General features: G+C 51.4%; 24 non-coding genes and 2 pseudogenes across 24 annotated transcripts; all 26 read left to right on the top strand.

Annotated features, from left to right (window-relative positions):
• Positions 1 to 669: 669 nt before the first annotated feature.
• LOC137311823 (U2 spliceosomal RNA) lies at positions 670 to 860 on the top strand. The gene has a single exon (XR_010960577.1). It is a non-coding gene; the product is annotated as a U2 spliceosomal RNA (small nuclear RNA).
• Positions 861 to 1,672: 812 nt separating this feature from the next.
• On the top strand, positions 1,673 to 1,863 carry LOC137311806 (U2 spliceosomal RNA). Its single transcript, XR_010960561.1, has one exon. It is a non-coding gene; the product is annotated as a U2 spliceosomal RNA (small nuclear RNA).
• An 812-nt stretch (positions 1,864 to 2,675) lies between these two features.
• LOC137311793 (U2 spliceosomal RNA) lies at positions 2,676 to 2,866 on the top strand. The gene has a single exon (XR_010960549.1). It is a non-coding gene; the product is annotated as a U2 spliceosomal RNA (small nuclear RNA).
• Positions 2,867 to 3,678: 812 nt separating this feature from the next.
• LOC137311792 (U2 spliceosomal RNA) lies at positions 3,679 to 3,869 on the top strand. Its single transcript, XR_010960548.1, has one exon. It is a non-coding gene; the product is annotated as a U2 spliceosomal RNA (small nuclear RNA).
• An 812-nt stretch (positions 3,870 to 4,681) lies between these two features.
• LOC137311791 (U2 spliceosomal RNA) lies at positions 4,682 to 4,872 on the top strand. Its single transcript, XR_010960547.1, has one exon. It is a non-coding gene; the product is annotated as a U2 spliceosomal RNA (small nuclear RNA).
• Positions 4,873 to 5,684: 812 nt separating this feature from the next.
• Positions 5,685 to 5,875, top strand: LOC137311790 (U2 spliceosomal RNA). Its single transcript, XR_010960546.1, has one exon. It is a non-coding gene; the product is annotated as a U2 spliceosomal RNA (small nuclear RNA).
• Positions 5,876 to 6,687: 812 nt separating this feature from the next.
• On the top strand, positions 6,688 to 6,878 carry LOC137311788 (U2 spliceosomal RNA). The gene has a single exon (XR_010960544.1). It is a non-coding gene; the product is annotated as a U2 spliceosomal RNA (small nuclear RNA).
• Positions 6,879 to 7,690: 812 nt separating this feature from the next.
• LOC137311787 (U2 spliceosomal RNA) lies at positions 7,691 to 7,881 on the top strand. Its single transcript, XR_010960543.1, has one exon. It is a non-coding gene; the product is annotated as a U2 spliceosomal RNA (small nuclear RNA).
• An 812-nt stretch (positions 7,882 to 8,693) lies between these two features.
• On the top strand, positions 8,694 to 8,884 carry LOC137311786 (U2 spliceosomal RNA). The gene has a single exon (XR_010960542.1). It is a non-coding gene; the product is annotated as a U2 spliceosomal RNA (small nuclear RNA).
• An 812-nt stretch (positions 8,885 to 9,696) lies between these two features.
• On the top strand, positions 9,697 to 9,887 carry LOC137311785 (U2 spliceosomal RNA). Its single transcript, XR_010960541.1, has one exon. It is a non-coding gene; the product is annotated as a U2 spliceosomal RNA (small nuclear RNA).
• Positions 9,888 to 10,699: 812 nt separating this feature from the next.
• LOC137311805 (U2 spliceosomal RNA) lies at positions 10,700 to 10,890 on the top strand. The gene has a single exon (XR_010960560.1). It is a non-coding gene; the product is annotated as a U2 spliceosomal RNA (small nuclear RNA).
• An 812-nt stretch (positions 10,891 to 11,702) lies between these two features.
• On the top strand, positions 11,703 to 11,893 carry LOC137311804 (U2 spliceosomal RNA). Its single transcript, XR_010960559.1, has one exon. It is a non-coding gene; the product is annotated as a U2 spliceosomal RNA (small nuclear RNA).
• Positions 11,894 to 12,705: 812 nt separating this feature from the next.
• LOC137311803 (U2 spliceosomal RNA) lies at positions 12,706 to 12,896 on the top strand. Its single transcript, XR_010960558.1, has one exon. It is a non-coding gene; the product is annotated as a U2 spliceosomal RNA (small nuclear RNA).
• An 812-nt stretch (positions 12,897 to 13,708) lies between these two features.
• On the top strand, positions 13,709 to 13,899 carry LOC137311818 (U2 spliceosomal RNA). Its single transcript, XR_010960573.1, has one exon. It is a non-coding gene; the product is annotated as a U2 spliceosomal RNA (small nuclear RNA).
• Positions 13,900 to 14,711: 812 nt separating this feature from the next.
• LOC137311784 (U2 spliceosomal RNA) lies at positions 14,712 to 14,902 on the top strand. The gene has a single exon (XR_010960540.1). It is a non-coding gene; the product is annotated as a U2 spliceosomal RNA (small nuclear RNA).
• An 816-nt stretch (positions 14,903 to 15,718) lies between these two features.
• Positions 15,719 to 15,909, top strand: LOC137311964 (U2 spliceosomal RNA). The gene has a single exon (XR_010960635.1). It is a non-coding gene; the product is annotated as a U2 spliceosomal RNA (small nuclear RNA).
• An 812-nt stretch (positions 15,910 to 16,721) lies between these two features.
• LOC137311930 (U2 spliceosomal RNA) lies at positions 16,722 to 16,912 on the top strand. The gene has a single exon (XR_010960602.1). It is a non-coding gene; the product is annotated as a U2 spliceosomal RNA (small nuclear RNA).
• Positions 16,913 to 17,724: 812 nt separating this feature from the next.
• Positions 17,725 to 17,915, top strand: LOC137311963 (U2 spliceosomal RNA). The gene has a single exon (XR_010960634.1). It is a non-coding gene; the product is annotated as a U2 spliceosomal RNA (small nuclear RNA).
• Positions 17,916 to 18,727: 812 nt separating this feature from the next.
• LOC137311962 (U2 spliceosomal RNA) lies at positions 18,728 to 18,918 on the top strand. The gene has a single exon (XR_010960633.1). It is a non-coding gene; the product is annotated as a U2 spliceosomal RNA (small nuclear RNA).
• Positions 18,919 to 19,730: 812 nt separating this feature from the next.
• On the top strand, positions 19,731 to 19,921 carry LOC137311961 (U2 spliceosomal RNA). Its single transcript, XR_010960632.1, has one exon. It is a non-coding gene; the product is annotated as a U2 spliceosomal RNA (small nuclear RNA).
• An 816-nt stretch (positions 19,922 to 20,737) lies between these two features.
• On the top strand, positions 20,738 to 20,941 carry LOC137311843 (U2 spliceosomal RNA; annotated as a pseudogene).
• An 812-nt stretch (positions 20,942 to 21,753) lies between these two features.
• LOC137311960 (U2 spliceosomal RNA) lies at positions 21,754 to 21,944 on the top strand. Its single transcript, XR_010960631.1, has one exon. It is a non-coding gene; the product is annotated as a U2 spliceosomal RNA (small nuclear RNA).
• Positions 21,945 to 22,756: 812 nt separating this feature from the next.
• On the top strand, positions 22,757 to 22,947 carry LOC137311958 (U2 spliceosomal RNA). The gene has a single exon (XR_010960629.1). It is a non-coding gene; the product is annotated as a U2 spliceosomal RNA (small nuclear RNA).
• Positions 22,948 to 23,759: 812 nt separating this feature from the next.
• Positions 23,760 to 23,950, top strand: LOC137311957 (U2 spliceosomal RNA). Its single transcript, XR_010960628.1, has one exon. It is a non-coding gene; the product is annotated as a U2 spliceosomal RNA (small nuclear RNA).
• An 816-nt stretch (positions 23,951 to 24,766) lies between these two features.
• On the top strand, positions 24,767 to 24,970 carry LOC137311842 (U2 spliceosomal RNA; annotated as a pseudogene).
• An 812-nt stretch (positions 24,971 to 25,782) lies between these two features.
• On the top strand, positions 25,783 to 25,973 carry LOC137311956 (U2 spliceosomal RNA). Its single transcript, XR_010960627.1, has one exon. It is a non-coding gene; the product is annotated as a U2 spliceosomal RNA (small nuclear RNA).
• Positions 25,974 to 26,549: the final 576 nt, after the last annotated feature.

The raw sequence follows: 26,549 nt of genomic DNA, 5'->3' as shown, positions 1-26,549 counted from the left end.
CGCTCCGCGTTGTTCCTCGCCCGGCCGTTGTGCCATGTTGCCAACGCCGCTGACGCCACTTTCACTCCTGCTCAGCAAGGTAAGCAGCCACCATTGTGTTTTTCTTCCCGTATCTGTCCATGGGGACTTGGCCTATATTTCAGGGTGAGGCCTCACCACGTTTCCCGCTCGACAGCTAAGCTGGAGGTTGCCCCCTGTTGGATTTCCGTGCGACTGCAGGCACGGCCGCCTCTATTGGAAAAGGATGGGTGGGTGGATGGGGGTTGGTGGTGTTGGGCACATGCACCCCGCCCTGCCCGCCACGCCTGCTGCAGTCTATTCCCATGCCACCCTGCCTGTCTCCTACGACTTATTGCCGGGAACCAGCCTTAGCAAACCCCAGACTTTACTTGGCAGCTGCAGGACCGATTCTGCGCTCCATTGAGATCCTGCGCGCCCGTTGATTAAGCACCCGAAAATGCAAAAGCTGTGATCGTGTTACCTCAGCCAAAGGGAAGGGGGGTGTTACGGAGATGGCTTTTCATCTTGGTTAGATGTTCTGGTAAAAAATATTGTGTTGCTCAAAGTTTGCCGGCCACTCTTCACACCTAAGCTCAGTCACCCAACACCATTTTGAAGAAGAAGAGAGAGTCCGAGGAAGAATGGAGCAGGAGCGGGAGTTTACCGGTTATCGCTTCTCGGCCTTTTGGCTAAGATCCAGTGTAGTTTCTGTTCTTATCAGTTTAATATCTGATACGTCCCCTATCTGGGGACCAAATATTAAATTGATTTTTGGAACAGGGAGATGGAACGAGAGCTTGCTCCGTCCACTCCGCGCATCGAGCTGGTATCGCAGTGCTTCCAGGATCGGTGCAGCTCCCCTCGGGGAGATTCGAAAAACAAAAAACAGATTTTGTTTCTTTTTTGAACCATATGTTATTACTATAGTCAATATTGTTATAAAAGAAGGAAAACTTTTTACAGCTGCTTGACCATGCTCTCCTTTCCTTCGTAGGTTGTTGCTCGCTCCGCGTTGTTCCTCGCCCGGCCGTTGTGCCATGTTGCCAACGCCGCTGACGCCACTTTCACTCCTGCTCAGCAAGGTAAGCAGCCACCATTGTGTTTTTCTTCCCGTATCTGTCCATGGAGACTTGGCCTATATTTCAGGGTGAGGCCTCACCACGTTTCCCGCTCGACAGCTAAGCTGGAGGTTGCCCCCTGTTGGATTTCCGTGCGACTGCAGGCACGGGCGCCTCCATTGGAAAAGGATGGGTGGGTGGATGGGGGTTGGTGGTGTTGGGCACATGCACCCCGCCCTGCCCGCCACGCCTGCTGCAGTCTATTCTCATGACACCCTGCCTGTCTCCTACGACTTATTGCCGGGAACCAGCCTTAGCAAACCCCAGACTTTACTTGGCAGCTGCAGGACCGATTCTGCGCTCCATTGAGATCCTGCGCGCCCGTTGATTAAGCACCCGAAAATGCAAAAGCTGTGATCGTGTTACCTCAGCCAAAGGGAAGGGGGGTGTTACGGAGATGGCTTTTCATCTTGGTTAGATGTTCTGGTAAAAAATATTGTGTTGCTCAAAGTTTGCCGGCCACTCTTCACACCTAAGCTCAGTCACCCAACACCATTTTGAAGAAGAAGAGAGAGTCCGAGGAAGAATGGAGCAGGAGCGGGAGTTTACCGGTTATCGCTTCTCGGCCTTTTGGCTAAGATCCAGTGTAGTTTCTGTTCTTATCAGTTTAATATCTGATACGTCCCCTATCTGGGGACCAAATATTAAATTGATTTTTGGAACAGGGAGATGGAACGAGAGCTTGCTCCGTTCACTCCGCGCATCGACCTGGTATCGCAGTGCTTCCAGGATCGGTGCAGCTCCCCTCGGGGAGATTCGAAAAACAAAAAACAGATTTTGTTTCTTTTTTGGGCCATATGTTATTACTGTAGTCAATATTGTTATAAAAGAAGGAAAACTTTTTACAGCTGCTTGACCATGCTCTCCTTTCCTTCGTAGGTTGTTGCTCGCTCCGCGTTGTTCCTCGCCCGGCCGTTGTGCCATGTTGCCAACGCCGCTGACGCCACTTTCACTCCTGCTCAGCAAGGTAAGCAGCCACCATTGTGTTTTTCTTCCCGTATCTGTCCATGGAGACTTGGCCTATATTTCAGGGTGAGGCCTCACCACGTTTCCCGCTCGACAGCTAAGCTGGAGGTTGCCCCCTGTTGGATTTCCGTGCGACTGCAGGCACGGGCGCCTCCATTGGAAAAGGATGGGTGGGTGGATGGGGGTTGGTGGTGTTGGGCACATGCACCCCGCCCTGCCCGCCACGCCTGCTGCAGTCTATTCTCATGACACCCTGCCTGTCTCCTACGACTTATTGCCGGGAACCAGCCTTAGCAAACCCCAGACTTTACTTGGCAGCTGCAGGACCGATTCTGCGCTCCATTGAGATCCTGCGCGCCCGTTGATTAAGCACCCGAAAATGCAAAAGCTGTGATCGTGTTACCTCAGCCAAAGGGAAGGGGGGTGTTACGGAGATGGCTTTTCATCTTGGTTAGATGTTCTGGTAAAAAATATTGTGTTGCTCAAAGTTTGCCGGCCACTCTTCACACCTAAGCTCAGTCACCCAACACCATTTTGAAGAAGAAGAGAGAGTCCGAGGAAGAATGGAGCAGGAGCGGGAGTTTACCGGTTATCGCTTCTCGGCCTTTTGGCTAAGATCCAGTGTAGTTTCTGTTCTTATCAGTTTAATATCTGATACGTCCCCTATCTGGGGACCAAATATTAAATTGATTTTTGGAACAGGGAGATGGAACGAGAGCTTGCTCCGTCCACTCCGCGCATCGACCTGGTATCGCAGTGCTTCCAGGATCGGTGCAGCTCCCCTCGGGGAGATTCGAAAAACAAAAAACAGATTTTGTTTCTTTTTTGAACCATATGTTATTACTATAGTCAATATTGTTATAAAAGAAGGAAAACTTTTTACAGCTGCTTGACCATGCTCTCCTTTCCTTCGTAGGTTGTTGCTCGCTCCGCGTTGTTCCTCGCCCGGCCGTTGTGCCATGTTGCCAACGCCGCTGACGCCACTTTCACTCCTGCTCAGCAAGGTAAGCAGCCACCATTGTGTTTTTCTTCCCGTATCTGTCCATGGGGACTTGGCCTATATTTCAGGGTGAGGCCTCACCACGTTTCCCGCTCGACAGCTAAGCTGGAGGTTGCCCCCTGTTGGATTTCCGTGCGACTGCAGGCACGGCCGCCTCTATTGGAAAAGGATGGGTGGGTGGATGGGGGTTGGTGGTGTTGGGCACATGCACCCCGCCCTGCCCGCCACGCCTGCTGCAGTCTATTCCCATGCCACCCTGCCTGTCTCCTACGACTTATTGCCGGGAACCAGCCTTAGCAAACCCCAGACTTTACTTGGCAGCTGCAGGACCGATTCTGCGCTCCATTGAGATCCTGCGCGCCCGTTGATTAAGCACCCGAAAATGCAAAAGCTGTGATCGTGTTACCTCAGCCAAAGGGAAGGGGGGTGTTACGGAGATGGCTTTTCATCTTGGTTAGATGTTCTGGTAAAAAATATTGTGTTGCTCAAAGTTTGCCGGCCACTCTTCACACCTAAGCTCAGTCACCCAACACCATTTTGAAGAAGAAGAGAGAGTCCGAGGAAGAATGGAGCAGGAGCGGGAGTTTACCGGTTATCGCTTCTCGGCCTTTTGGCTAAGATCCAGTGTAGTTTCTGTTCTTATCAGTTTAATATCTGATACGTCCCCTATCTGGGGACCAAATATTAAATTGATTTTTGGAACAGGGAGATGGAACGAGAGCTTGCTCCGTCCACTCCGCGCATCGACCTGGTATCGCAGTGCTTCCAGGATCGGTGCAGCTCCCCTCGGGGAGATTCGAAAAACAAAAAACAGATTTTGTTTCTTTTTTGAACCATATGTTATTACTGTAGTCAATATTGTTATAAAAGAAGGAAAACTTTTTACAGCTGCTTGACCATGCTCTCCTTTCCTTTGTAGGTTGTTGCTCGCTCCGCGTTGTTCCTCGCCCGGCCGTTGTGCCATGTTGCCAACGCCGCTGACGCCACTTTCACTCCTGCTCAGCAAGGTAAGCAGCCACCATTGTGTTTTTCTTCCCGTATCTGTCCATGGGGACTTGGCCTATATTTCAGGGTGAGGCCTCACCACGTTTCCCGCTCGACAGCTAAGCTGGAGGTTGCCCCCTGTTGGATTTCCGTGCGACTGCAGGCACGGCCGCCTCTATTGGAAAAGGATGGGTGGGTGGATGGGGGTTGGTGGTGTTGGGCACATGCACCCCGCCCTGCCCGCCACGCCTGCTGCAGTCTATTCCCATGCCACCCTGCCTGTCTCCTACGACTTATTGCCGGGAACCAGCCTTAGCAAACCCCAGACTTTACTTGGCAGCTGCAGGACCGATTCTGCGCTCCATTGAGATCCTGCGCGCCCGTTGATTAAGCACCCGAAAATGCAAAAGCTGTGATCGTGTTACCTCAGCCAAAGGGAAGGGGGGTGTTACGGAGATGGCTTTTCATCTTGGTTAGATGTTCTGGTAAAAAATATTGTGTTGCTCAAAGTTTGCCGGCCACTCTTCACACCTAAGCTCAGTCACCCAACACCATTTTGAAGAAGAAGAGAGAGTCCGAGGAAGAATGGAGCAGGAGCGGGAGTTTACCGGTTATCGCTTCTCGGCCTTTTGGCTAAGATCCAGTGTAGTTTCTGTTCTTATCAGTTTAATATCTGATACGTCCCCTATCTGGGGACCAAATATTAAATTGATTTTTGGAACAGGGAGATGGAACGAGAGCTTGCTCCGTCCACTCCGCGCATCGACCTGGTATCGCAGTGCTTCCAGGATCGGTGCAGCTCCCCTCGGGGAGATTCGAAAAACAAAAAACAGATTTTGTTTCTTTTTTGGGCCATATGTTATTACTGTAGTCAATATTGTTATAAAAGAAGGAAAACTTTTTACAGCTGCTTGACCATGCTCTCCTTTCCTTCGTAGGTTGTTGCTCGCTCCGCGTTGTTCCTCGCCCGGCCGTTGTGCCATGTTGCCAACGCCGCTGACGCCACTTTCACTCCTGCTCAGCAAGGTAAGCAGCCACCATTGTGTTTTTCTTCCCGTATCTGTCCATGGGGACTTGGCCTATATTTCAGGGTGAGGCCTCACCACGTTTCCCGCTCGACAGCTAAGCTGGAGGTTGCCCCCTGTTGGATTTCCGTGCGACTGCAGGCACGGCCGCCTCTATTGGAAAAGGATGGGTGGGTGGATGGGGGTTGGTGGTGTTGGGCACATGCACCCCGCCCTGCCCGCCACGCCTGCTGCAGTCTATTCCCATGCCACCCTGCCTGTCTCCTACGACTTATTGCCGGGAACCAGCCTTAGCAAACCCCAGACTTTACTTGGCAGCTGCAGGACCGATTCTGCGCTCCATTGAGATCCTGCGCGCCCGTTGATTAAGCACCCGAAAATGCAAAAGCTGTGATCGTGTTACCTCAGCCAAAGGGAAGGGGGGTGTTACGGAGATGGCTTTTCATCTTGGTTAGATGTTCTGGTAAAAAATATTGTGTTGCTCAAAGTTTGCCGGCCACTCTTCACACCTAAGCTCAGTCACCCAACACCATTTTGAAGAAGAAGAGAGAGTCCGAGGAAGAATGGAGCAGGAGCGGGAGTTTACCGGTTATCGCTTCTCGGCCTTTTGGCTAAGATCCAGTGTAGTTTCTGTTCTTATCAGTTTAATATCTGATACGTCCCCTATCTGGGGACCAAATATTAAATTGATTTTTGGAACAGGGAGATGGAACGAGAGCTTGCTCCGTCCACTCCGCGCATCGACCTGGTATCGCAGTGCTTCCAGGATCGGTGCAGCTCCCCTCGGGGAGATTCGAAAAACAAAAAACAGATTTTGTTTCTTTTTTGGGCCATATGTTATTACTGTAGTCAATATTGTTATAAAAGAAGGAAAACTTTTTACAGCTGCTTGACCATGCTCTCCTTTCCTTCGTAGGTTGTTGCTCGCTCCGCGTTGTTCCTCGCCCGGCCGTTGTGCCATGTTGCCAACGCCGCTGACGCCACTTTCACTCCTGCTCAGCAAGGTAAGCAGCCACCATTGTGTTTTTCTTCCCGTATCTGTCCATGGAGACTTGGCCTATATTTCAGGGTGAGGCCTCACCACGTTTCCCGCTCGACAGCTAAGCTGGAGGTTGCCCCCTGTTGGATTTCCGTGCGACTGCAGGCACGGGCGCCTCCATTGGAAAAGGATGGGTGGGTGGATGGGGGTTGGTGGTGTTGGGCACATGCACCCCGCCCTGCCCGCCACGCCTGCTGCAGTCTATTCCCATGCCACCCTGCCTGTCTCCTACGACTTATTGCCGGGAACCAGCCTTAGCAAACCCCAGACTTTACTTGGCAGCTGCAGGACCGATTCTGCGCTCCATTGAGATCCTGCGCGCCCGTTGATTAAGCACCCGAAAATGCAAAAGCTGTGATCGTGTTACCTCAGCCAAAGGGAAGGGGGGTGTTACGGAGATGGCTTTTCATCTTGGTTAGATGTTCTGGTAAAAAATATTGTGTTGCTCAAAGTTTGCCGGCCACTCTTCACACCTAAGCTCAGTCACCCAACACCATTTTGAAGAAGAAGAGAGAGTCCGAGGAAGAATGGAGCAGGAGCGGGAGTTTACCGGTTATCGCTTCTCGGCCTTTTGGCTAAGATCCAGTGTAGTTTCTGTTCTTATCAGTTTAATATCTGATACGTCCCCTATCTGGGGACCAAATATTAAATTGATTTTTGGAACAGGGAGATGGAACGAGAGCTTGCTCCGTCCACTCCGCGCATCGACCTGGTATCGCAGTGCTTCCAGGATCGGTGCAGCTCCCCTCGGGGAGATTCGAAAAACAAAAAACAGATTTTGTTTCTTTTTTGGGCCATATGTTATTACTGTAGTCAATATTGTTATAAAAGAAGGAAAACTTTTTACAGCTGCTTGACCATGCTCTCCTTTCCTTCGTAGGTTGTTGCTCGCTCCGCGTTGTTCCTCGCCCGGCCGTTGTGCCATGTTGCCAACGCCGCTGACGCCACTTTCACTCCTGCTCAGCAAGGTAAGCAGCCACCATTGTGTTTTTCTTCCCGTATCTGTCCATGGGGACTTGGCCTATATTTCAGGGTGAGGCCTCACCACGTTTCCCGCTCGACAGCTAAGCTGGAGGTTGCCCCCTGTTGGATTTCCGTGCGACTGCAGGCACGGCCGCCTCTATTGGAAAAGGATGGGTGGGTGGATGGGGGTTGGTGGTGTTGGGCACATGCACCCCGCCCTGCCCGCCACGCCTGCTGCAGTCTATTCCCATGCCACCCTGCCTGTCTCCTACGACTTATTGCCGGGAACCAGCCTTAGCAAACCCCAGACTTTACTTGGCAGCTGCAGGACCGATTCTGCGCTCCATTGAGATCCTGCGCGCCCGTTGATTAAGCACCCGAAAATGCAAAAGCTGTGATCGTGTTACCTCAGCCAAAGGGAAGGGGGGTGTTACGGAGATGGCTTTTCATCTTGGTTAGATGTTCTGGTAAAAAATATTGTGTTGCTCAAAGTTTGCCGGCCACTCTTCACACCTAAGCTCAGTCACCCAACACCATTTTGAAGAAGAAGAGAGAGTCCGAGGAAGAATGGAGCAGGAGCGGGAGTTTACCGGTTATCGCTTCTCGGCCTTTTGGCTAAGATCCAGTGTAGTTTCTGTTCTTATCAGTTTAATATCTGATACGTCCCCTATCTGGGGACCAAATATTAAATTGATTTTTGGAACAGGGAGATGGAACGAGAGCTTGCTCCGTCCACTCCGCGCATCGACCTGGTATCGCAGTGCTTCCAGGATCGGTGCAGCTCCCCTCGGGGAGATTCGAAAAACAAAAAACAGATTTTGTTTCTTTTTTGGGCCATATGTTATTACTGTAGTCAATATTGTTATAAAAGAAGGAAAACTTTTTACAGCTGCTTGACCATGCTCTCCTTTCCTTCGTAGGTTGTTGCTCGCTCCGCGTTGTTCCTCGCCCGGCCGTTGTGCCATGTTGCCAACGCCGCTGACGCCACTTTCACTCCTGCTCAGCAAGGTAAGCAGCCACCATTGTGTTTTTCTTCCCGTATCTGTCCATGGGGACTTGGCCTATATTTCAGGGTGAGGCCTCACCACGTTTCCCGCTCGACAGCTAAGCTGGAGGTTGCCCCCTGTTGGATTTCCGTGCGACTGCAGGCACGGCCGCCTCTATTGGAAAAGGATGGGTGGGTGGATGGGGGTTGGTGGTGTTGGGCACATGCACCCCGCCCTGCCCGCCACGCCTGCTGCAGTCTATTCCCATGCCACCCTGCCTGTCTCCTACGACTTATTGCCGGGAACCAGCCTTAGCAAACCCCAGACTTTACTTGGCAGCTGCAGGACCGATTCTGCGCTCCATTGAGATCCTGCGCGCCCGTTGATTAAGCACCCGAAAATGCAAAAGCTGTGATCGTGTTACCTCAGCCAAAGGGAAGGGGGGTGTTACGGAGATGGCTTTTCATCTTGGTTAGATGTTCTGGTAAAAAATATTGTGTTGCTCAAAGTTTGCCGGCCACTCTTCACACCTAAGCTCAGTCACCCAACACCATTTTGAAGAAGAAGAGAGAGTCCGAGGAAGAATGGAGCAGGAGCGGGAGTTTACCGGTTATCGCTTCTCGGCCTTTTGGCTAAGATCCAGTGTAGTTTCTGTTCTTATCAGTTTAATATCTGATACGTCCCCTATCTGGGGACCAAATATTAAATTGATTTTTGGAACAGGGAGATGGAACGAGAGCTTGCTCCGTCCACTCCGCGCATCGACCTGGTATCGCAGTGCTTCCAGGATCGGTGCAGCTCCCCTCGGGGAGATTCGAAAAACAAAAAACAGATTTTGTTTCTTTTTTGGGCCATATGTTATTACTGTAGTCAATATTGTTATAAAAGAAGGAAAACTTTTTACAGCTGCTTGACCATGCTCTCCTTTCCTTCGTAGGTTGTTGCTCGCTCCGCGTTGTTCCTCGCCCGGCCGTTGTGCCATGTTGCCAACGCCGCTGACGCCACTTTCACTCCTGCTCAGCAAGGGAAGCAGCCACCATTGTGTTTTTCTTCCCGTATCTGTCCATGGGGACTTGGCCTATATTTCAGGGTGAGGCCTCACCACGTTTCCCGCTCGACAGCTAAGCTGGAGGTTGCCCCCTGTTGGATTTCCGTGCGACTGCAGGCACGGCCGCCTCTATTGGAAAAGGATGGGTGGGTGGATGGGGGTTGGTGGTGTTGGGCACATGCACCCCGCCCTGCCCGCCACGCCTGCTGCAGTCTATTCCCATGCCACCCTGCCTGTCTCCTACGACTTATTGCCGGGAACCAGCCTTAGCAAACCCCAGACTTTACTTGGCAGCTGCAGGACCGATTCTGCGCTCCATTGAGATCCTGCGCGCCCGTTGATTAAGCACCCGAAAATGCAAAAGCTGTGATCGTGTTACCTCAGCCAAAGGGAAGGGGGGTGTTACGGAGATGGCTTTTCATCTTGGTTAGATGTTCTGGTAAAAAATATTGTGTTGCTCAAAGTTTGCCGGCCACTCTTCACACCTAAGCTCAGTCACCCAACACCATTTTGAAGAAGAAGAGAGAGTCCGAGGAAGAATGGAGCAGGAGCGGGAGTTTACCGGTTATCGCTTCTCGGCCTTTTGGCTAAGATCCAGTGTAGTTTCTGTTCTTATCAGTTTAATATCTGATACGTCCCCTATCTGGGGACCAAATATTAAATTGATTTTTGGAACAGGGAGATGGAACGAGAGCTTGCTCCGTCCACTCCGCGCATCGACCTGGTATCGCAGTGCTTCCAGGATCGGTGCAGCTCCCCTCGGGGAGATTCGAAAAACAAAAAACAGATTTTGTTTCTTTTTTGAACCATATGTTATTACTATAGTCAATATTGTTATAAAAGAAGGAAAACTTTTTACAGCTGCTTGACCATGCTCTCCTTTCCTTCGTAGGTTGTTGCTCGCTCCGCGTTGTTCCTCGCCCGGCCGTTGTGCCATGTTGCCAACGCCGCTGACGCCACTTTCACTCCTGCTCAGCAAGGTAAGCAGCCACCATTGTGTTTTTCTTCCCGTATCTGTCCATGGGGACTTGGCCTATATTTCAGGGTGAGGCCTCACCACGTTTCCCGCTCGACAGCTAAGCTGGAGGTTGCCCCCTGTTGGATTTCCGTGCGACTGCAGGCACGGCCGCCTCTATTGGAAAAGGATGGGTGGGTGGATGGGGGTTGGTGGTGTTGGGCACATGCACCCCGCCCTGCCCGCCACGCCTGCTGCAGTCTATTCCCATGCCACCCTGCCTGTCTCCTACGACTTATTGCCGGGAACCAGCCTTAGCAAACCCCAGACTTTACTTGGCAGCTGCAGGACCGATTCTGCGCTCCATTGAGATCCTGCGCGCCCGTTGATTAAGCACCCGAAAATGCAAAAGCTGTGATCGTGTTACCTCAGCCAAAGGGAAGGGGGGTGTTACGGAGATGGCTTTTCATCTTGGTTAGATGTTCTGGTAAAAAATATTGTGTTGCTCAAAGTTTGCCGGCCACTCTTCACACCTAAGCTCAGTCACCCAACACCATTTTGAAGAAGAAGAGAGAGTCCGAGGAAGAATGGAGCAGGAGCGGGAGTTTACCGGTTATCGCTTCTCGGCCTTTTGGCTAAGATCCAGTGTAGTTTCTGTTCTTATCAGTTTAATATCTGATACGTCCCCTATCTGGGGACCAAATGTTAAATTGATTTTTGGAACAGGGAGATGGAACGAGAGCTTGCTCCGTCCACTCCGCGCATCGACCTGGTATCGCAGTGCTTCCAGGATCGGTGCAGCTCCCCTCGGGGAGATTCGAAAAACAAAAAACAGATTTTGTTTCTTTTTTGAACCATATGTTATTACTATAGTCAATATTGTTATAAAAGAAGGAAAACTTTTTACAGCTGCTTGACCATGCTCTCCTTTCCTTCGTAGGTTGTTGCTCGCTCCGCGTTGTTCCTCGCCCGGCCGTTGTGCCATGTTGCCAACGCCGCTGACGCCACTTTCACTCCTGCTCAGCAAGGTAAGCAGCCACCATTGTGTTTTTCTTCCCGTATCTGTCCATGGGGACTTGGCCTATATTTCAGGGTGAGGCCTCACCACGTTTCCCGCTCGACAGCTAAGCTGGAGGTTGCCCCCTGTTGGATTTCCGTGCGACTGCAGGCACGGCCGCCTCTATTGGAAAAGGATGGGTGGGTGGATGGGGGTTGGTGGTGTTGGGCACATGCACCCCGCCCTGCCCGCCACGCCTGCTGCAGTCTATTCCCATGCCACCCTGCCTGTCTCCTACGACTTATTGCCGGGAACCAGCCTTAGCAAACCCCAGACTTTACTTGGCAGCTGCAGGACCGATTCTGCGCTCCATTGAGATCCTGCGCGCCCGTTGATTAAGCACCCGAAAATGCAAAAGCTGTGATCGTGTTACCTCAGCCAAAGGGAAGGGGGGTGTTACGGAGATGGCTTTTCATCTTGGTTAGATGTTCTGGTAAAAAATATTGTGTTGCTCAAAGTTTGCCGGCCACTCTTCACACCTAAGCTCAGTCACCCAACACCATTTTGAAGAAGAAGAGAGAGTCCGAGGAAGAATGGAGCAGGAGCGGGAGTTTACCGGTTATCGCTTCTCGGCCTTTTGGCTAAGATCCAGTGTAGTTTCTGTTCTTATCAGTTTAATATCTGATACGTCCCCTATCTGGGGACCAAATGTTAAATTGATTTTTGGAACAGGGAGATGGAACGAGAGCTTGCTCCGTCCACTCCGCGCATCGACCTGGTATCGCAGTGCTTCCAGGATCGGTGCAGCTCCCCTCGGGGAGATTCGAAAAACAAAAAACAGATTTTGTTTCTTTTTTGGGCCATATGTTATTACTGTAGTCAATATTGTTATAAAAGAAGGAAAACTTTTTACAGCTGCTTGACCATGCTCTCCTTTCCTTCGTAGGTTGTTGCTCGCTCCGCGTTGTTCCTCGCCCGGCCGTTGTGCCATGTTGCCAACGCCGCTGACGCCACTTTCACTCCTGCTCAGCAAGGTAAGCAGCCACCATTGTGTTTTTCTTCCCGTATCTGTCCATGGGGACTTGGCCTATATTTCAGGGTGAGGCCTCACCACGTTTCCCGCTCGACAGCTAAGCTGGAGGTTGCCCCCTGTTGGATTTCCGTGCGACTGCAGGCACGGCCGCCTCTATTGGAAAAGGATGGGTGGGTGGATGGGGGTTGGTGGTGTTGGGCACATGCACCCCGCCCTGCCCGCCACGCCTGCTGCAGTCTATTCCCATGCCACCCTGCCTGTCTCCTACGACTTATTGCCGGGAACCAGCCTTAGCAAACCCCAGACTTTACTTGGCAGCTGCAGGACCGATTCTGCGCTCCATTGAGATCCTGCGCGCCCGTTGATTAAGCACCCGAAAATGCAAAAGCTGTGATCGTGTTACCTCAGCCAAAGGGAAGGGGGGTGTTACGGAGATGGCTTTTCATCTTGGTTAGATGTTCTGGTAAAAAATATTGTGTTGCTCAAAGTTTGCCGGCCACTCTTCACACCTAAGCTCAGTCACCCAACACGATTTTGAAGATGAAGAGAGAGTCCGAGGAAGAATGGAGCAGGAGCGGGAGTTTACCGGTTATCGCTTCTCGGCCTTTTGGCTAAGATCCAGTGTAGTTTCTGTTCTTATCAGTTTAATATCTGATACGTCCCCTATCTGGGGACCAAATGTTAAATTGATTTTTGGAACAGGGAGATGGAACGAGAGCTTGCTCCGTCCACTCCGCGCATCGACCTGGTATCGCAGTGCTTCCAGGATCGGTGCAGCTCCCCTCGGGGAGATTCGAAAAACAAAAAACAGATTTTGTTTCTTTTTTGGGCCATATGTTATTACTGTAGTCAATATTGTTATAAAAGAAGGAAAACTTTTTACAGCTGCTTGACCATGCTCTCCTTTCCTTCGTAGGTTGTTGCTCGCTCCGTGTTGTTCCTCGCCCGGCCGTTGTGCCATGTTGCCAACGCCGCTGACGCCACTTTCACTCCTGCTCAGCAAGGGAAGCAGCCACCATTGTGTTTTTCTTCCCGTATCTGTCCATGGGGACTTGGCCTATATTTCAGGGTGAGGCCTCACCACGTTTCCCGCTCGACAGCTAAGCTGGAGGTTGCCCCCTGTTGGATTTCCGTGCGACTGCAGGCACGGCCGCCTCTATTGGAAAAGGATGGGTGGGTGGATGGGGGTTGGTGGTGTTGGGCACATGCACCCCGCCCTGCCCGCCACGCCTGCTGCAGTCTATTCCCATGCCACCCTGCCTGTCTCCTACGACTTATTGCCGGGAACCAGCCTTAGCAAACCCCAGACTTTACTTGGCAGCTGCAGGACCGATTCTGCGCTCCATTGAGATCCTGCGCGCCCGTTGATTAAGCACCCGAAAATGCAAAAGCTGTGATCGTGTTACCTCAGCCAAAGGGAAGGGGGGTGTTACGGAGATGGCTTTTCATCTTGGTTAGATGTTCTGGTAAAAAATATTGTGTTGCTCAAAGTTTGCCGGCCACTCTTCACACCTAAGCTCAGTCACCCAACACCATTTTGAAGAAGAAGAGAGAGTCCGAGGAAGAATGGAGCAGGAGCGGGAGTTTACCGGTTATCGCTTCTCGGCCTTTTGGCTAAGATCCAGTGTAGTTTCTGTTCTTATCAGTTTAATATCTGATACGTCCCCTATCTGGGGACCAAATATTAAATTGATTTTTGGAACAGGGAGATGGAAAGACAGCTTGCTCCGTCCACTCCGCGCATCGACCTGGTATCGCAGTGCTTCCAGGATCGGTGCAGCTCCCCTCGGGGAGATTCGAAAAACAAAAAACAGATTTTGTTTCTTTTTTGGACCATATGTTATTACTATAGTCAATATTGTTATAAAAGAAGGAAAACTTTTTACAGCTGCTTGACCATGCTCTCCTTTCCTTCGTAGGTTGTTGCTCGCTCCGCGTTGTTCCTCGCCCGGCCGTTGTGCCATGTTGCCAACGCCGCTGACGCCACTTTCACTCCTGCTCAGCAAGGGAAGCAGCCACCATTGTGTTTTTCTTCCCGTATCTGTCCATGGGGACTTGGCCTATATTTCAGGGTGAGGCCTCACCACGTTTCCCGCTCGACAGCTAAGCTGGAGGTTGCCCCCTGTTGGATTTCCGTGCGACTGCAGGCACGGCCGCCTCTATTGGAAAAGGATGGGTGGGTGGATGGGGGTTGGTGGTGTTGGGCACATGCACCCCGCCCTGCCCGCCACGCCTGCTGCAGTCTATTCCCATGCCACCCTGCCTGTCTCCTACGACTTATTGCCGGGAACCAGCCTTAGCAAACCCCAGACTTTACTTGGCAGCTGCAGGACCGATTCTGCGCTCCATTGAGATCCTGCGCGCCCGTTGATTAAGCACCCGAAAATGCAAAAGCTGTGATCGTGTTACCTCAGCCAAAGGGAAGGGGGGTGTTACGGAGATGGCTTTTCATCTTGGTTAGATGTTCTGGTAAAAAATATTGTGTTGCTCAAAGTTTGCCGGCCACTCTTCACACCTAAGCTCAGTCACCCAACACCATTTTGAAGAAGAAGAGAGAGTCCGAGGAAGAATGGAGCAGGAGCGGGAGTTTACCGGTTATCGCTTCTCGGCCTTTTGGCTAAGATCCAGTGTAGTTTCTGTTCTTATCAGTTTAATATCTGATACGTCCCCTATCTGGGGACCAAATATTAAATTGATTTTTGGAACAGGGAGATGGAACGAGAGCTTGCTCCGTCCACTCCGCGCATCGACCTGGTATCGCAGTGCTTCCAGGATCGGTGCAGCTCCCCTCGGGGAGATTCGAAAAACAAAAAACAGATTTTGTTTCTTTTTTGGACCATATGTTATTACTATAGTCAATATTGTTATAAAAGAAGGAAAACTTTTTACAGCTGCTTGACCATGCTCTCCTTTCCTTCGTAGGTTGTTGCTCGCTCCGCGTTGTTCCTCGCCCGGCCGTTGTGCCATGTTGCCAACGCCGCTGACGCCACTTTCACTCCTGCTCAGCAAGGTAAGCAGCCACCATTGTGTTTTTCTTCCCGTATCTGTCCATGGAGACTTGGCCTATATTTCAGGGTGAGGCCTCACCACGTTTCCCGCTCGACAGCTAAGCTGGAGGTTGCCCCCTGTTGGATTTCCGTGCGACTGCAGGCACGGCCGCCTCTATTGGAAAAGGATGGGTGGGTGGGTGGATGGGGGTTGGTGGTGTTGGGCACATGCACCCCGCCCTGCCCGCCACGCCTGCTGCAGTCTATTCCCATGCCACCCTGCCTGTCTCCTACGACTTATTGCCGGGAACCAGCCTTAGCAAACCCCAGACTTTACTTGGCAGCTGCAGGACCGATTCTGCGCTCCATTGAGATCCTGCGCGCCCGTTGATTAAGCACCCGAAAATGCAAAAGCTGTGATCGTGTTACCTCAGCCAAAGGGAAGGGGGGTGTTACGGAGATGGCTTTTCATCTTGGTTAGATGTTCTGGTAAAAAATATTGTGTTGCTCAAAGTTTGCCGGCCACTCTTCACACCTAAGCTCAGTCACCCAACACCATTTTGAAGAAGAAGAGAGAGTCCGAGGAAGAATGGAGCAGGAGCGGGAGTTTACCGGTTATCGCTTCTCGGCCTTTTGGCTAAGATCCAGTGTAGTTTCTGTTCTTATCAGTTTAATATCTGATACGTCCCCTATCTGGGGACCAAATATTAAATTGATTTTTGGAACAGGGAGATGGAACGAGAGCTTGCTCCGTCCACTCCGCGCATCGACCTGGTATCGCAGTGCTTCCAGGATCGGTGCAGCTCCCCTCGGGGAGATTCGAAAAACAAAAAACAGATTTTGTTTCTTTTTTGGACCATATGTTATTACTATAGTCAATATTGTTATAAAAGAAGGAAAACTTTTTACAGCTGCTTGACCATGCTCTCCTTTCCTTCGTAGGTTGTTGCTCGCTCCGCGTTGTTCCTCGCCCGGCCGTTGTGCCATGTTGCCAACGCCGCTGACGCCACTTTCACTCCTGCTCAGCAAGGTAAGCAGCCACCATTGTGTTTTTCTTCCCGTATCTGTCCATGGGGACTTGGCCTATATTTCAGGGTGAGGCCTCACCACGTTTCCCGCTCGACAGCTAAGCTGGAGGTTGCCCCCTGTTGGATTTCCGTGCGACTGCAGGCACGGCCGCCTCTATTGGAAAAGGATGGGTGGGTGGATGGGGGTTGGTGGTGTTGGGCACATGCACCCCGCCCTGCCCGCCACGCCTGCTGCAGTCTATTCCCATGCCACCCTGCCTGTCTCCTACGACTTATTGCCGGGAACCAGCCTTAGCAAACCCCAGACTTTACTTGGCAGCTGCAGGACCGATTCTGCGCTCCATTGAGATCCTGCGCGCCCGTTGATTAAGCACCCGAAAATGCAAAAGCTGTGATCGTGTTACCTCAGCCAAAGGGAAGGGGGGTGTTACGGAGATGGCTTTTCATCTTGGTTAGATGTTCTGGTAAAAAATATTGTGTTGCTCAAAGTTTGCCGGCCACTCTTCACACCTAAGCTCAGTCACCCAACACCATTTTGAAGAAGAAGAGAGAGTCCGAGGAAGAATGGAGCAGGAGCGGGAGTTTACCGGTTATCGCTTCTCGGCCTTTTGGCTAAGATCCAGTGTAGTTTCTGTTCTTATCAGTTTAATATCTGATACGTCCCCTATCTGGGGACCAAATATTAAATTGATTTTTGGAACAGGGAGATGGAACGAGAGCTTGCTCCGTCCACTCCGCGCATCGACCTGGTATCGCAGTTCTTCCAGGATCGGTGCAGCTCCCCTCGGGGAGATTCGAAAAACAAAAAACAGATTTTGTTTCTTTTTTGGGCCATATGTTATTACTGTAGTCAATATTGTTATAAAAGAAGGAAAACTTTTTACAGCTGCTTGACCATGCTCTCCTTTCCTTCGTAGGTTGTTGCTCGCTCCGCGTTGTTCCTCGCCCGGCCGTTGTGCCATGTTGCCAACGCCGCTGACGCCACTTTCACTCCTGCTCAGCAAGGTAAGCAGCCACCATTGTGTTTTTCTTCCCGTATCTGTCCATGGAGACTTGGCCTATATTTCAGGGTGAGGCCTCACCACGTTTCCCGCTCGACAGCTAAGCTGGAGGTTGCCCCCTGTTGGATTTCCGTGCGACTGCAGGCACGGGCGCCTCCATTGGAAAAGGATGGGTGGGTGGATGGGGGTTGGTGGTGTTGGGCACATGCACCCCGCCCTGCCCGCCACGCCTGCTGCAGTCTATTCCCATGACACCCTGCCTGTCTCCTACGACTTATTGCCGGGAACCAGCCTTAGCAAACCCCAGACTTTACTTGGCAGCTGCAGGACCGATTCTGCGCTCCATTGAGATCCTGCGCGCCCGTTGATTAAGCACCCGAAAATGCAAAAGCTGTGATCGTGTTACCTCAGCCAAAGGGAAGGGGGGTGTTACGGAGATGGCTTTTCATCTTGGTTAGATGTTCTGGTAAAAAATATTGTGTTGCTCAAAGTTTGCCGGCCACTCTTCACACCTAAGCTCAGTCACCCAACACCATTTTGAAGAAGAAGAGAGAGTCCGAGGAAGAATGGAGCAGGAGCGGGAGTTTACCGGTTATCGCTTCTCGGCCTTTTGGCTAAGATCCAGTGTAGTTTCTGTTCTTATCAGTTTAATATCTGATACGTCCCCTATCTGGGGACCAAATATTAAATTGATTTTTGGAACAGGGAGATGGAACGAGAGCTTGCTCCGTCCACTCCGCGCATCGACCTGGTATCGCAGTGCTTCCAGGATCGGTGCAGCTCCCCTCGGGGAGATTCGAAAAACAAAAAACAGATTTTGTTTCTTTTTTGGGCCATATGTTATTACTGTAGTCAATATTGTTATAAAAGAAGGAAAACTTTTTACAGCTGCTTGACCATGCTCTCCTTTCCTTCGTAGGTTGTTGCTCGCTCCGCGTTGTTCCTCGCCCGGCCGTTGTGCCATGTTGCCAACGCCGCTGACGCCACTTTCACTCCTGCTCAGCAAGGTAAGCAGCCACCATTGTGTTTTTCTTCCCGTATCTGTCCATGGGGACTTGGCCTATATTTCAGGGTGAGGCCTCACCACGTTTCCCGCTCGACAGCTAAGCTGGAGGTTGCCCCCTGTTGGATTTCCGTGCGACTGCAGGCACGGCCGCCTCTATTGGAAAAGGATGGGTGGGTGGATGGGGGTTGGTGGTGTTGGGCACATGCACCCCGCCCTGCCCGCCACGCCTGCTGCAGTCTATTCCCATGCCACCCTGCCTGTCTCCTACGACTTATTGCCGGGAACCAGCCTTAGCAAACCCCAGACTTTACTTGGCAGCTGCAGGACCGATTCTGCGCTCCATTGAGATCCTGCGCGCCCGTTGATTAAGCACCCGAAAATGCAAAAGCTGTGATCGTGTTACCTCAGCCAAAGGGAAGGGGGGTGTTACGGAGATGGCTTTTCATCTTGGTTAGATGTTCTGGTAAAAAATATTGTGTTGCTCAAAGTTTGCCGGCCACTCTTCACACCTAAGCTCAGTCACCCAACACCATTTTGAAGAAGAAGAGAGAGTCCGAGGAAGAATGGAGCAGGAGCGGGAGTTTACCGGTTATCGCTTCTCGGCCTTTTGGCTAAGATCCAGTGTAGTTTCTGTTCTTATCAGTTTAATATCTGATACGTCCCCTATCTGGGGACCAAATATTAAATTGATTTTTGGAACAGGGAGATGGAACGAGAGCTTGCTCCGTCCACTCCGCGCATCGACCTGGTATCGCAGTGCTTCCAGGATCGGTGCAGCTCCCCTCGGGGAGATTCGAAAAACAAAAAACAGATTTTGTTTCTTTTTTGGGCCATGTGTTATTACTGTAGTCAATATTGTTATAAAAGAAGGAAAACTTTTTACAGCTGCTTGACCATGCTCTCCTTTCCTTCGTAGGTTGTTGCTCGCTCCGCGTTGTTCCTCGCCCGGCCGTTGTGCCATGTTGCCAACGCCGCTGACGCCACTTTCACTCCTGCTCAGCAAGGTAAGCAGCCACCATTGTGTTTTTCTTCCCGTATCTGTCCATGGAGACTTGGCCTATATTTCAGGGTGAGGCCTCACCACGTTTCCCGCTCGACATCTAAGCTGGAGGTTGCCCCCTGTTGGATTTCCGTGCGACTGCAGGCACGGGCGCCTCCATTGGAAAAGGATGGGTGGGTGGATGGGGGTTGGTGGTGTTGGGCACATGCACCCCGCCCTGCCCGCCACGCCTGCTGCAGTCTATTCCCATGCCACCCTGCCTGTCTCCTACGACTTATTGCCGGGAACCAGCCTTAGCAAACCCCAGACTTTACTTGGCAGCTGCAGGACCGATTCTGCGCTCCATTGAGATCCTGCGCGCCCGTTGATTAAGCACCCGAAAATGCAAAAGCTGTGATCGTGTTACCTCAGCCAAAGGGAAGGGGGGTGTTACGGAGATGGCTTTTCATCTTGGTTAGATGTTCTGGTAAAAAATATTGTGTTGCTCAAAGTTTGCCGGCCACTCTTCACACCTAAGCTCAGTCACCCAACACCATTTTGAAGAAGAAGAGAGAGTCCGAGGAAGAATGGAGCAGGAGCGGGAGTTTACCGGTTATCGCTTCTCGGCCTTTTGGCTAAGATCCAGTGTAGTTTCTGTTCTTATCAGTTTAATATCTGATACGTCCCCTATCTGGGGACCAAATATTAAATTGATTTTTGGAACAGGGAGATGGAACGAGAGCTTGCTCCGTCCACTCCGCGCATCGACCTGGTATCGCAGTGCTTCCAGGATCGGTGCAGCTCCCCTCGGGGAGATTCGAAAAACAAAAAACAGATTTTGTTTCTTTTTTGGGCCATATGTTATTACTGTAGTCAATATTGTCATAAAAGAAGGAAAACTTTTTACAGCTGCTTGACCATGCTCTCCTTTCCTTCGTAGGTTGTTGCTCGCTCCGCGTTGTTCCTCGCCCGGCCGTTGTGCCATGTTGCCAACGCCGCTGACGCCACTTTCACTCCTGCTCAGCAAGGTAAGCAGCCACCATTGTGTTTTTCTTCCCGTATCTGTCCATGGGGACTTGGCCTATATTTCAGGGTGAGGCCTCACCACGTTTCCCGCTCGACAGCTAAGCTGGAGGTTGCCCCCTGTTGGATTTCCGTGCGACTGCAGGCACGGCCGCCTCTATTGGAAAAGGATGGGTGGGTGGGTGGATGGGGGTTGGTGGTGTTGGGCACATGCACCCCGCCCTGCCCGCCACGCCTGCTGCAGTCTATTCCCATGCCACCCTGCCTGTCTCCTACGACTTATTGCCGGGAACCAGCCTTAGCAAACCCCAGACTTTACTTGGCAGCTGCAGGACCGATTCTGCGCTCCATTGAGATCCTGCGCGCCCGTTGATTAAGCACCCGAAAATGCAAAAGCTGTGATCGTGTTACCTCAGCCAAAGGGAAGGGGGGTGTTACGGAGATGGCTTTTCATCTTGGTTAGATGTTCTGGTAAAAAATATTGTGTTGCTCAAAGTTTGCCGGCCACTCTTCACACCTAAGCTCAGTCACCCAACACCATTTTGAAGAAGAAGAGAGAGTCCGAGGAAGAATGGAGCAGGAGCGGGAGTTTACCGGTTATCGCTTCTCGGCCTTTTGGCTAAGATCCAGTGTAGTTTCTGTTCTTATCAGTTTAATATCTGATACGTCCCCTATCTGGGGACCAAATATTAAATTGATTTTTGGAACAGGGAGATGGAACGAGAGCTTGCTCCGTCCACTTGCTCCGTCCACTCCGCGCATCGACCTGGTATCGCAGTGCTTCCAGGATCGGTGCAGCTCCCCTCGGGGAGATTCGAAAAACAAAAAACAGATTTTGTTTCTTTTTTGGGCCATATGTTATTACTGTAGTCAATATTGTTATAAAAGAAGGAAAACTTTTTACAGCTGCTTGACCATGCTCTCCTTTCCTTCGTAGGTTGTTGCTCGCTCCGCGTTGTTCCTCGCCCGGCCGTTGTGCCATGTTGCCAACGCCGCTGACGCCACTTTCACTCCTGCTCAGCAAGGTAAGCAGCCACCATTGTGTTTTTCTTCCCGTATCTGTCCATGGAGACTTGGCCTATATTTCAGGGTGAGGCCTCACCACGTTTCCCGCTCGACAGCTAAGCTGGAGGTTGCCCCCTGTTGGATTTCCGTGCGACTGCAGGCACGGGCGCCTCCATTGGAAAAGGATGGGTGGGTGGATGGGGGTTGGTGGTGTTGGGCACATGCACCCCGCCCTGCCCGCCACGCCTGCTGCAGTCTATTCCCATGCCACCCTGCCTGTCTCCTACGACTTATTGCCGGGAACCAGCCTTAGCAAACCCCAGACTTTACTTGGCAGCTGCAGGACCGATTCTGCGCTCCATTGAGATCCTGCGCGCCCGTTGATTAAGCACCCGAAAATGCAAAAGCTGTGATCGTGTTACCTCAGCCAAAGGGAAGGGGGGTGTTACGGAGATGGCTTTTCATCTTGGTTAGATGTTCTGGTAAAAAATATTGTGTTGCTCAAAGTTTGCCGGCCACTCTTCACACCTAAGCTCAGTCACCCAACACCATTTTGAAGAAGAAGAGAGAGTCCGAGGAAGAATGGAGCAGGAGCGGGAGTTTACCGGTTATCGCTTCTCGGCCTTTTGGCTAAGATCCAGTGTAGTTTCTGTTCTTATCAGTTTAATATCTGATACGTCCCCTATCTGGGGACCAAATATTAAATTGATTTTTGGAACAGGGAGATGGAACGAGAGCTTGCTCCGTCCACTCCGCGCATCGACCTGGTATCGCAGTGCTTCCAGGATCGGTGCAGCTCCCCTCGGGGAGATTCGAAAAACAAAAAACAGATTTTGTTTCTTTTTTGGGCCATATGTTATTACTGTAGTCAATATTGTTATAAAAGAAGGAAAACTTTTTACAGCTGCTTGACCATGCTCTCCTTTCCTTCGTAGGTTGTTGCTCGCTCCGCGTTGTTCCTCGCCCGGCCGTTGTGCCATGTTGCCAACGCCGCTGACGCCACTTTCACTCCTGCTCAGCAAGGTAAGCAGCCACCATTGTGTTTTTCTTCCCGTATCTGTCCATGGGGACTTGGCCTATATTTCAGGGTGAGGCCTCACCACGTTTCCCGCTCGACAGCTAAGCTGGAGGTTGCCCCCTGTTGGATTTCCGTGCGACTGCAGGCACGGCCGCCTCTATTGGAAAAGGATGGGTGGGTGGATGGGGGTTGGTGGTGTTGGGCACATGCACCCCGCCCTGCCCGCCACGCCTGCTGCAGTCTATTCCCATGCCACCCTGCCTGTCTCCTACGACTTATTGCCGGGAACCAGCCTTAGCAAACCCCAGACTTTACTTGGCAGCTGCAGGACCGATTCTGCGCTCCATTGAGATCCTGCGCGCCCGTTGATTAAGCACCCGAAAATGCAAAAGCTGTGATCGTGTTACCTCAGCCAAAGGGAAGGGGGGTGTTACGGAGATGGCTTTTCATCTTGGTTAGATGTTCTGGTAAAAAATATTGTGTTGCTCAAAGTTTGCCGGCCACTCTTCACACCTAAGCTCAGTCACCCAACACCATTTTGAAGAAGAAGAGAGAGTCCGAGGAAGAATGGAGCAGGAGCGGGAGTTTACCGGTTATCGCTTCTCGGCCTTTTGGCTAAGATCCAGTGTAGTTTCTGTTCTTATCAGTTTAATATCTGATACGTCCCCTATCTGGGGACCAAATATTAAATTGATTTTTGGAACAGGGAGATGGAACGAGAGCTTGCTCCGTCCACTCCGCGCATCGACCTGGTATCGCAGTGCTTCCAGGATCGGTGCAGCTCCCCTCGGGGAGATTCGAAAAACAAAAAACAGATTTTGTTTCTTTTTTGGGCCATATGTTATTACTGTAGTCAATATTGTTATAAAAGAAGGAAAACTTTTTACAGCTGCTTGACCATGCTCTCCTTTCCTTCGTAGGTTGTTGCTCGCTCCGCGTTGTTCCTCGCCCGGCCGTTGTGCCATGTTGCCAACGCCGCTGACGCCACTTTCACTCCTGCTCAGCAAGGTAAGCAGCCACCATTGTGTTTTTCTTCCCGTATCTGTCCATGGAGACTTGGCCTATATTTCAGGGTGAGGCCTCACCACGTTTCCCGCTCGACATCTAAGCTGGAGGTTGCCCCCTGTTGGATTTCCGTGCGACTGCAGGCACGGGCGCCTCCATTGGAAAAGGATGGGTGGGTGGATGGGGGTTGGTGGTGTTGGGCACATGCACCCCGCCCTGCCCGCCACGCCTGCTGCAGTCTATTCCCATGCCACCCTGCCTGTCTCCTACGACTTATTGCCGGGAACCAGCCTTAGCAAACCCCAGACTTTACTTGGCAGCTGCAGGACCGATTCTGCGCTCCATTGAGATCCTGCGCGCCCGTTGATTAAGCACCCGAAAATGCAAAAGCTGTGATCGTGTTACCTCAGCCAAAGGGAAGGGGGGTGTTACGGAGATGGCTTTTCATCTTGGTTAGATGTTCTGGTAAAAAATATTGTGTTGCTCAAAGTTTGCCGGCCACTCTTCACACCTAAGCTCAGTCACCCAACACCATTTTGAAGAAGAAGAGAGAGTCCGAGGAAGAATGGAGCAGGAGCGGGAGTTTACCGGTTATCGCTTCTCGGCCTTTTGGCTAAGATCCAGTGTAGTTTCTGTTCTTATCAGTTTAATATCTGATACGTCCCCTATCTGGGGACCAAATATTAAATTGATTTTTGGAACAGGGAGATGGAACGAGAGCTTGCTCCGTCCACTCCGCGCATCGACCTGGTATCGCAGTGCTTCCAGGATCGGTGCAGCTCCCCTCGGGGAGATTCGAAAAACAAAAAACAGATTTTGTTTCTTTTTTGAACCACATGTTATTACTATAGTCAATATTGTTATAAAAGAAGGAAAACTTTTTACAGCTGCTTGACCATGCTCTCCTTTCCTTCGTAGGTTGTTGCTCGCTCCGCGTTGTTCCTCGCCCGGCCGTTGTGCCATGTTGCCAACGCCGCTGACGCCACTTTCACTCCTGCTCAGCAAGGTAAGCAGCCACCATTGTGTTTTTCTTCCCGTATCTGTCCATGGGGACTTGGCCTATATTTCAGGGTGAGGCCTCACCACGTTTCCCGCTCGACAGCTAAGCTGGAGGTTGCCCCCTGTTGGATTTCCGTGCGACTGCAGGCACGGCCGCCTCTATTGGAAAAGGATGGGTGGGTGGGTGGATGGGGGTTGGTGGTGTTGGGCACATGCACCCCGCCCTGCCCGCCACGCCTGCTGCAGTCTATTCCCATGCCACCCTGCCTGTCTCCTACGACTTATTGCCGGGAACCAGCCTTAGCAAACCCCAGACTTTACTTGGCAGCTGCAGGACCGATTCTGCGCTCCATTGAGATCCTGCGCGCCCGTTGATTAAGCACCCGAAAATGCAAAAGCTGTGATCGTGTTACCTCAGCCAAAGGGAAGGGGGGTGTTACGGAGATGGCTTTTCATCTTGGTTAGATGTTCTGGTAAAAAATATTGTGTTGCTCAAAGTTTGCCGGCCACTCTTCACACCTAAGCTCAGTCACCCAACACCATTTTGAAGAAGAAGAGAGAGTCCGAGGAAGAATGGAGCAGGAGCGGGAGTTTACCGGTTATCGCTTCTCGGCCTTTTGGCTAAGATCCAGTGTAGTTTCTGTTCTTATCAGTTTAATATCTGATACGTCCCCTATCTGGGGACCAAATATTAAATTGATTTTTGGAACAGGGAGATGGAACGAGAGCTTGCTCCGTCCACTTGCTCCGTCCACTCCGCGCATCGACCTGGTATCGCAGTGCTTCCAGGATCGGTGCAGCTCCCCTCGGGGAGATTCGAAAAACAAAAAACAGATTTTGTTTCTTTTTTGGGCCATATGTTATTACTGTAGTCAATATTGTTATAAAAGAAGGAAAACTTTTTACAGCTGCTTGACCATGCTCTCCTTTCCTTCGTAGGTTGTTGCTCGCTCCGCGTTGTTCCTCGCCCGGCCGTTGTGCCATGTTGCCAACGCCGCTGACGCCACTTTCACTCCTGCTCAGCAAGGTAAGCAGCCACCATTGTGTTTTTCTTCCCGTATCTGTCCATGGAGACTTGGCCTATATTTCAGGGTGAGGCCTCACCACGTTTCCCGCTCGACAGCTAAGCTGGAGGTTGCCCCCTGTTGGATTTCCGTGCGACTGCAGGCACGGGCGCCTCCATTGGAAAAGGATGGGTGGGTGGATGGGGGTTGGTGGTGTTGGGCACATGCACCCCGCCCTGCCCGCCACGCCTGCTGCAGTCTATTCCCATGCCACCCTGCCTGTCTCCTACGACTTATTGCCGGGAACCAGCCTTAGCAAACCCCAGACTTTACTTGGCAGCTGCAGGACCGATTCTGCGCTCCATTGAGATCCTGCGCGCCCGTTGATTAAGCACCCGAAAATGCAAAAGCTGTGATCGTGTTACCTCAGCCAAAGGGAAGGGGGGTGTTACGGAGATGGCTTTTCATCTTGGTTAGATGTTCTGGTAAAAAATATTGTGTTGCTCAAAGTTTGCCGGCCACTCTTCACACCTAAGCTCAGTCACCCAACACCATTTTGAAGAAGAAGAGAGAGTCCGAGGAAGAATGGAGCAGGAGCGGGAGTTTACCGGTTATCGCTTCTCGGCCTTTTGGCTAAGATCCAGTGTAGTTTCTGTTCTTATCAGTTTAATATCTGATACGTCCCCTATCTGGGGACCAAATATTAAATTGATTTTTGGAACAGGGAGATGGAACGAGAGCTTGCTCCGTCCACTCCGCGCATCGACCTGGTATCGCAGTGCTTCCAGGATCGGTGCAGCTCCCCTCGGGGAGATTCGAAAAACAAAAAACAGATTTTGTTTCTTTTTTGGGCCATATGTTATTACTGTAGTCAATATTGTTATAAAAGAAGGAAAACTTTTTACAGCTGCTTGACCATGCTCTCCTTTCCTTCGTAGGTTGTTGCTCGCTCCGCGTTGTTCCTCGCCCGGCCGTTGTGCCATGTTGCCAACGCCGCTGACGCCACTTTCACTCCTGCTCAGCAAGGTAAGCAGCCACCATTGTGTTTTTCTTCCCGTATCTGTCCATGGGGACTTGGCCTATATTTCAGGGTGAGGCCTCACCACGTTTCCCGCTCGACAGCTAAGCTGGAGGTTGCCCCCTGTTGGATTTCCGTGCGACTGCAGGCACGGCCGCCTCTATTGGAAAAGGATGGGTGGGTGGATGGGGGTTGGTGGTGTTGGGCACATGCACCCCGCCCTGCCCGCCACGCCTGCTGCAGTCTATTCCCATGCCACCCTGCCTGTCTCCTACGACTTATTGCCGGGAACCAGCCTTAGCAAACCCCAGACTTTACTTGGCAGCTGCAGGACCGATTCTGCGCTCCATTGAGATCCTGCG

This window comes from Heptranchias perlo, unplaced genomic scaffold, assembly GCF_035084215.1.
Source record: "Heptranchias perlo isolate sHepPer1 unplaced genomic scaffold, sHepPer1.hap1 HAP1_SCAFFOLD_384, whole genome shotgun sequence".
NCBI lineage: Eukaryota > Metazoa > Chordata > Chondrichthyes > Hexanchiformes > Hexanchidae > Heptranchias > Heptranchias perlo.
The sequence above is the reverse complement of the archived record's forward strand: the minus strand, read 5'-3'. Positions and strand labels throughout refer to the sequence as shown.